Here is a 9,189-nt window from a genome sequence, read left to right on the forward strand (position 1 = left end):
CCCCCCCCCCCCCCGCTAACTAGCGGTGGGGTAGTAAACCCTAGTTAAAATTCTTATGGCTCGTCATTCAGCTACGCCGAAGTAATTACCCTAAGTAAATAGCGTGGTTTGTATTTCATTTACGGAACAAACAAGACTAAACAGGGTCACAAAAAATATACAGAAGAAGATGCACAGTAGAGAACAGAGAACTACTGCAAACAGTTACAAATGAAACAACAAAGACTCCATGAAATAAGAATAGAAAAATGGATGGAATGGTGTTCAAACTTATCACAGTACACAACACTCACAGAGCTCATGGAAATGGGCTAAACAGAGTAGCCGGAAAAAAGAAAATTCAAATTGCAATACACCCACACCCACAAGAGGAGGCAGAAAGAATTGCAACAGCCTTTGCAAATAGAACATTATCAGCTAATCTCTCCCCTGAAACCAGAATGTTGTAAGAGCAACTGGCGCCAGCCAGGTGGGAAGAGATCAACACAGCCTGCCAGCTACAGGATGACACAGACATCCCATACACAGTTAAGGAACTAGGAGCAGTACACAAGACAGGAAAAGACACTGTGCCAGGAGCAGACAGGATCACATACACAATGATCAAACACATGGGTCCAGCAGGAGAAACCGCATTCCTGAGGTTGATTAACAGAACACACCTTGAGCGCACAAGGCCTCAAGCCTGGAGGCAACAAGATACACAGCCAATCCCAAAGCCAAAGGATCCAGAAAATCCCAGACCAATAGGCCTTAAGTTTCCTGTGTGGAAAAGACAGGAGAAAAAATGGTCCTGAAAAGAATGAAATACAAAATTGGCCCCCTACACAAGCAGCTATATGCATATCAGGAGGGAATTGGAACTTCTGAATGCATCACAGACGTTTTAATCTGCATAACTCAAAAGAAAGCAACAATAGACTTTGAAAAAGCTTTTGAGCTTGCAAGCCCAGCAGCAAGGCTGCAATCAGTGGCCAGGAAAGGAGTTAAAGGTCACCTATTAGTATGAACTAAAAACTATGGATGATCATGGTACAGAGGCTATGGCAAAGGTTTAGTTTTGGAGTGTCGTCCCCCTAGAAGAGCTGCTCTCACACTTTACAATCATGAATTAGATATTCAATTTGTTCTCCATTGTCAATGACTACAACAAATTACTACAAGCTTTGTTCTCATCTTAGATATTATTCATGATTAAACTTGACATTAGTACATTATCTTTTGTAAGTTAAAATTATCCTGCTACTCTCACCTTGAATAAAGTCACTGCAGCTAAATGGTTTCAGAGTTTGATCTCCAATGATGCAGTTAGAAGCCCATCCGAAACTTCCTAATCAGAACAGCACCTGTAAAATTCAAATATAATCAGCTATTTGATCCATTTCATGCGCATTCATACATCCTACATGCAATGAAAAGGAAAACACAGCATTATCATTTGAGCTTTCTTGGAAAATCCCTTATAGAATTCCTCCTATGTACATCGTAGACTAAGGTTAACTTCATAGGAGTATTGTGTGTAATAAAATTAAGATTCTAAATTTTTACTTCTTAATGATGCTCATTCGGTTAACACCTAAATCTAATGTTTGTATCATTTCTAGAGTCAAATGGGATATATCAATTAAAACCAATTATCCTCATCATCATCTAATTCTCTCATTAAAAGAAAAGGAAATTTAGACCTTCTATCACAAGCATATTAGCATACTAAATTAAGATTAGAATTTGTGTCTACATATTTGTCCGTTCGAAATTAAGGTTCATGAGCTGTCTAACGTCTAAAATTTCCAGGTTGTGAGGGGGGGGGGTACATGTGAGGGGTTGCATATAACAAAAATATGTAAAATAACTACCTGTTCTTAATTAGAACTTATCAAATTATTCAATAAAATCCTTTCATCTTAAGTCACTCACAAATTAAAAGGAAAGGCCTTTTTTTATAATTTAAATTCACTCTTAATGCCTTAGAGGCCTATATTTACTCGTTTGAAAACATCCTGTTGATGAAACAATAAAACACTACTTTAATAACCTCCATGACATTTCAAATCTCGTTCTTAGAAGAGTAACTCCTTCAATAAATCATGATACGAAGTCACGGCATGCTGACATTCGACAGTTTTGGAACTTTGAGTTTATAAAAGGTGACTGGTATAAAAGTCACGCCTTTCTAGGTAACCTTGTACTAAGCACTTTTATTAGCCGGCTTACTAGCTTTATAATATTATTTGAATACCTTCTATATGACGTAAAGCTTTTAGTAAAGTCTCTCCTTCTGCTAATAATTCCTAAAATACCAATGGCCCTCTTTATAATAAAAAGAAATCCCAAAATAATTACTTCATTCAATGGGCACAATATTCAACATATAAGTTCAAATCTTATGTCCAAATTACTTGACTATAAGGGCTATTTTCCTGGCCCTCTGGTACAAGGAATCTGGGCCTACAAGATCTGTATTTCGTAGAAGGACTATCCAGAATCAAACCATTGTTCTCTAGTCTTGGGTAGTGCCATAGACTCTGTGCCATGGTCTTCCACTGTCTTGGGTTAGAGTTTTCTTGCTAGAGGATACACTCGGGCACTGTATTCTATCTAATTTCTCTTCCTCTTGTTTGGTTTAGTTATTTTTTTATGATTTACATAGGAAATATCTATTCTAATGTTGTTACTGTTCTTAGAATATTTTATTTTTCCTTGTTTCCTTTCCTCACTGGGCTATTTCCCCTGTTGGGGCCCTTGGGCTTATAGCAGCCTGCTCTTCCAACTAGGGATGTTGCTTAACAAGTAATAATGACAATAATAATAATAACATTCGTAGGTAGTTAGAATATCATACAGCGTATTCTGTGTTAATTGTCAAATCCACATTATTGAATCATTTAGAAACTAGGTAATTGTGTTGCAATAAAATCACTTATGTAGAGATTACCAATGATGGATATTGAATAAATAGCTGTTCATTGAAAAAAAGCTTAGACTATTGGTATTGCATTACCAGGTAAACAAAATATAACTACCATCCATGTCAGGCTTGAATCATCATTGGTAATTTTTTACCACACCACGCTCTCCATTTACTCCAAAATAATGCAATCCTGAAGTTCTCATCTTCTTGCACAGTAATTAGGTGGTTATTTAAATTCTGGAAAAGCAATAATTAGCAAGATATGTTGAGAAAGGGGGAAGGGGTTATGAAAAGAAAATAGCTCGGTTTCCTCACTAAACGACTTGGAACTGACATGTTAACATAGTCAAGCAAACATTTGATATACTGTATATTCAAAATATACTTAATTAAAAATGGATTAATTCACTCAAAAGCGTCCATAAAATATGCAATTTACAAATAGTGACACTTTTGAGTAATCACTCAATTTTTGATTAAGTGTATTTTGAATATACAGTATATCAAATGTAAGCTGGCATCACGAACTTCTGTTTATGTAGGCTGACATCACGAATTCTGTTTGGTTGACTGTGTTAACATGTTAGTTCTAAGTCGTTTGGTGAGGAAACCGAGCTATTTTCTTTTTATAGCCCATTCCGCCTTCCTCAACATATTTTGCTAATTATTGCTTTCCCAGAATTTAAATAATCACCTAATTACTGTGCAAGAAGATGAGAACTGCAGGATTGCATTATTTTGGAGTAAATGGAGAGCGTGGTGTTGTAAACAATTACCTCATCATTAAATAATTTCAAGATATACTAGACTTTATTATATAAACAAATTACTTGTTAAAACCTACTGTTTCATAAGGGTTTTGAAAGCAATTTTCAAAACTACAAGCTCTCTCACTGGATATCAAGGCTTTCAAGAAGAAACTGTAATCTTTTTGGTTTCTTAAATGCTTCGATAATGTGGATTTGCAAATAAACGCGGAATATGCTGTATGATACTCTAAAGACCTAAGAACTACAGTATTATAATAAACAACTATTGTGGGTCCTTTAGTGGGTAGGGTTCCCATGTGTGTTATGATATGACAAGGAAAACAGCCCGTAAAGAGAGAAAACCATTTTTTGTAAACTATGTATAATTGTTTCAAGTTAATACGCTTAACAAATAAGTTAAATATCTCAGTAAATGGATAAAAGGTCATAACACAGTTCAATAAACGCGGAGATTACTATTAAAAACAAAATTATAAACTTTGTTCAAAAATTGACATAAATCTGATTCCTAACTTGCACCTAACAAACGCATTTCCCCTTCACACATCAGTAACTCCCTTAAAAACCACACAAGGAGTAATCCATTGCCACACCTTCTCCCCCCCCCTCCACCTTTCGGCGTAACAACTGTGTAACTTATTACGTTAATTAACAAATAAATAAGAGAGCATTGAACAATAAAACTAATTGGGGTTAGTACTACATACATACATACATACATACATACATACTGCACATGTTTAACTTTCCTTCCCTTATATGTATCAAACCTAATTGGAGTTGGCTCTGCATATATAAATGCATGGGCATACATGTACAACGTACATAAATGCAAGCATATGCATGGGTGCATATATATTTGCAAACTTTCCTTTTCCAATGTTACAAGAATAAATTTGACATCTTTATCTACTCGCAACTCCTCCTTCGAGATGATACACTATTTAACTATCACGGGCTGAAACAAGTCTCCTCTAGGCGTTAAAACTTTATCCTGTTTAAGCGCAAGTAGTTTTAATCCAATCGACACAAACAACAGTCTTCTCTAGGCGTTAAAACTTTATCCTGTTTAAGCGCAAGTAGTTTTAATCCTATCGACATAAACCAAAGTCTCCTCTAGGCGTTAAAACCTTATCCTGTTTAAGCAAAAGTAGTTTTAATCCTATCGACAGAAACAAAAGTCTTCTCTAGGTGTTAAAACTTTATCCTGTTTAAGCGCAAGTAGTTTTAATCCTATCGACACAAACAAAAGTCTTCTCTAGGCGTTACAACTTTATCCTGTTTAAGCGCAAGTAGTTTTAATCCTATCGACACAAACAAAAGTCTTCTCTAGGCGTTACAACTTTATCCTGTTTAAGCGCAAGTAGTTTTAATCCTATCGACACAAACAAAAGTCTTCTCTAGGCGTTAAAACTTTATCCTGTTTAAGCGCAAGTAGTTTTAATCCTATCGACACAAACAAAAGTCTTCTCTAGGCGTTAAAACTTTATCCTGTTTAAGCGCAAGTAGTTTTAATCCTATCGACACAAACAAAAGTCTTGTCTAGGCGTTAAAACTTTATCCTGTTTAAGCGCAAGTAGTTTTAATCCTATCGACACAAACAAAAGTCTTCTCTAGGCGTTAAAACTTTATCCTGTTTAAGCGCAAGTAGTTTTAATCCTATCGACACAAACAAAAGTTTTCTCTAGGCGTTAAAACTTTATCCTGTTTAAGCGCAAGTAGTTTTAATCCTATCGACACAAACAAAAGTCTTCTCTAGGCGTTAAAACTTTATCCTGATTAAGCACAAGTAGTTTTAATCCTATTGACACAAACAAAAGTCACCTCTAGGCTTCAAAACTTTATCCTGTTTAAGCACAAGTAGTTTTAATCCTATCGACACAAACAAAAGTCTTCTCTAGGCGTTAAAACTTTATCCTGTTTAAGCGCAAGTAGTTTTAATCCTATCGACACAAACAAAAGTCTCCTCTAGGCGTTACAACTTTATCCTGTTTAAGCACAAGTAGTTTTAATCCTATCAACACAAACAAAAGTCTTGTCTAGGCGTTAAAACTTTATCCTGTTTAAGCACAGGTAGTTGTAGTTTTAATCCTATCGACACAAACAAAAGTCTCCTCTAGGTGTTAAAACTTTATCCTGTTTAAGCACAAGTAGTTTTAATCCTATCGACACAAACAAAAGTCTTCTCTAGGCGTTAAAACTTTATCCTGTTTAAGCACAGGTAGTTGTAGTTTTAATCCTATCGACACAAACAAAAGTCTCCTCTAGGTGTTAAAACTTTATCCTGTTTAAGCACAAGTAGTTTTAATCCTATCGACACAAACAAAAGTCTTCTCTAGGCGTTAAAACTTTATCCTGTTTAAGCACAAGTAGTTTTAATCCTATCGACACAAACAAAAGTCTCCTCTAGACGTTAAAACTTTATCCTGATTAAGCACAAGTAGGTTTAATCCTATCGACACAAACAAAAGTCATCTCTAGGCATTATTACTTTATCCTGTTTAAGCACAAGTAGTTTTAATCCTATCGACACAAACAAAAGTCTTCTCTAGGCGTTAAAACTTTATCCTGTTTAAGCACAAGTAGTTTTAATCCTATCGACACAAACAAAAGTCTCCTCTAGACGTTAAAACTTTATCCTGATTAAGCACAAGTAGTTTTAATCCTATCGACTCAAACAAAAGTCTCCTTTAGGCGTTAAAACTTTATCCTGATTAAGCACAAGTAGGTTTAATCCTATCGACACAAACAAAAGTCATCTCTAGGCATTATTACTTTATCCTGTTTAAGCACAAGTAGTTTTAATCCTATCGACACAAACAAAAGTCTTCTCTAGGCGTTAAAACTTTATCCTGTTTAAGCACAAGTAGTTTTAATCCTATCGACACAAACAAAAGTCTCCTCTAGACGTTAAAACTTTATCCTGATTAAGCACAAGTAGTTTTAATCCTATCGACTCAAACAAAAGTCTCCTTTAGGCGTTAAAACTTTATCCTGATTAAGCACAAGTAGGTTTAATCCTATCGACACAAACAAAAGTCATCTCTAGGCATTATTACTTTATCCTGTTTAAGCACAAGTAGTTTCAATCCTATCGACACAAACAAAAGTCTTCTGTAGGCGTTAAAACTTTATCCTGCGTAAGCACAGGTAGTTTTAATCCTATCGACACAAACAACAGTCTTCTCTAGGCATTGCATTAAAACTTTATCCTATTTAAGCACAAGTAGTTTTAATCCTATCGACACAAACAAAAGTCTCCTCTAGGTGTTAAAACTTTATCCTGTTTAAGCACAAGTAGTTTTAATCCTATCGACACAAACAACAGTCTTCTCTAGGCATTGCATTAAAACTTTATCCTATTTAAGCACAAGTAGTTTTAATCCTATCGACACAAACAAAAGTCTCCTCTAGGTGTTAAAACTTTATCCTGTTTAAGCACAAGTAGTTTTAATCCTATCGACACAAACAACAGTCTTCTCTAGGCATTGCATTAAAACTTTATCCTATTTAAGCACAAGTAGTTTTAATCCTATCGACACAAACAAAAGTCTCCTCTAGGCGTTAAAACTTTATCCTGTTTAAGCACAAGTAGTTTTAATCCTATCGACACAAACAAAAGTCTTCTTTAGGCATTAAAACTTTATCATATTTAATCACAATAGTTTTTATCCCATGGACAAAAATGTCCTCACTCGCAGATCTTTAACGAATTATTAGCGTAATAAAGAGACATAAGAATTATTTATAAGCAGTTTTAATTCACACAAAAAGCCTGATGTAATTTGCATGTGGAATAATCTATCGCCCTTATGGATATTTTAGATAATATACTGCAAAAGTAAGTTAACAATAACCTTTATATTTACGTAACCATAAACATGTTAACATAAGAAACAATACCGTTTTCTTTAGTTTCAGAACCGTCCGAAGAGCTTTATAGAAAACTTAACTATTTGACATTCACCCTGAAAATTTAGCCGTAACTATGATATTTAACAATTTTGCGTTAAATTAATATTTTCAACATAAATACATCTGCGTACCATGTTATGTTCGTATGCGTTCATGAATATTATATAATGGATACAAATTTCATTAAAACGTATGGCAATTCTATAAAAAAAAACGGTATTAAAATTGCATAAAATCCGTGGGGTCATGTTTATATTTTTACAAAATAAAGTACGGTAATTTTTAACTAAATAAAGAGTAAACTTCATAATATATATATATATATATATATATATATATATATATATATATATATATATATATATATATATATATATATATATATATATATTATATTATATTATATATATATATATATATATATATATATATATATATATATATATATATATATATATATATATATATATATAAAGAAACCGCCGGGAACAATGAAAATAAAGAGCTTCAATATGATAGAACCTTAAAAGCTTTATCAATTATACAAGAATAAAGTACTTGTTGGCTAAAAAATGTTCCCCACAATTTTTATGGCTATTGTACAGACTTCTCAAATTTTAATTAAAAAATATTGAGCTTATTAAACTAAGAGATACGAAGAGATAGCAGAAATGGATGATCGTATTAAACTAAAATTCAGAGAGTACAGAACAGAGTCGCTAGATTAATAAAAGGACTACACAATAGGGATAGAATTACCCCAGCACTAATTAAATTACACTGGCTGTCGGTAAAGGCGAGAATCTAATACAAGCTACTCTTACTAACGTTTAAGATACTGAACCAAAATATCTAAAAGAATGCCTGAAAAAACTAGAACTAGAAACAAATGTTACCATAAGACACATGAGTGACAAACATAGGCTATCTGAACCATGAACAAATAGTAAATTTGGTGAAAGGGCTTTTAGCTACTGTGCGCCTAGACATTATAATAAACTGCCAACTGAAATGAAGGACTTAAAGGGAGCAATTGAATTTAAGAAGAAACAAAAGACATTACTTTTCACAAGATCATATGATTTTGAAGATGCTACAATCAAAGAATTGTACAAGTTATAATGAAAATGTTTCGTTAGATGATTGATATGGACCCGCCCGAGAAGTAGTTCACTCGACTTCAGTGGAGGGTTGGATTTAAACCCAAAACAAGTAAACAAGTAAGTAACACTGAAGGCGTGTTTCTCCGTCTTCCCACCTTCAGCAAAACTACGGGTAATGGCCTTTGCTTGACAGTTCGATTGATTGAATGATTGATTTGAGTTTTTTTGTCACAGTTCGGAAAACAAACGAGGCACGAGAAACCCTTCAGGTAATATGCCATAACTAATGAGAGATTACCGTTGTCCCTCTACTGAATTATGAACATTTTAATTGAAATTATTTTATTCTAATGAATTTGATCAGCGATGGTACCTTAGGAAAAAAAGTGTTTTAAATAGTTTTGTGGACTGAATAAGCGTCCAGTATTTCAAAATTATCCGAGAGAGAGAGAGAGAGAGAGAGAGAGAGAGAGAGAGAGAGAGAGAGAGA

The 9,189-nt window shown here is 34.1% G+C and overlaps 1 long non-coding RNA gene across 1 annotated transcript in view; it reads right to left on the reverse strand.

Annotated features, from left to right (window-relative positions):
* The window catches only part of LOC137657109 (uncharacterized), a 121,369-nt gene that overhangs the window by 93,749 nt on the left and 18,431 nt on the right, over nt 1-9,189 (reverse strand). Inside the window, exon 2 of the long non-coding RNA XR_011047111.1 lies at nt 1,253-1,346. This is a non-coding gene — a long non-coding RNA (uncharacterized lncRNA). The remainder of the gene's footprint in view (nt 1-1,252; nt 1,347-9,189) is intronic.

The sequence above is a fragment of the Palaemon carinicauda genome, chromosome 18, assembly GCF_036898095.1.
Source record: "Palaemon carinicauda isolate YSFRI2023 chromosome 18, ASM3689809v2, whole genome shotgun sequence".
In the NCBI taxonomy this organism is placed as follows: Eukaryota; Metazoa; Arthropoda; class Malacostraca; order Decapoda; family Palaemonidae; genus Palaemon; species Palaemon carinicauda.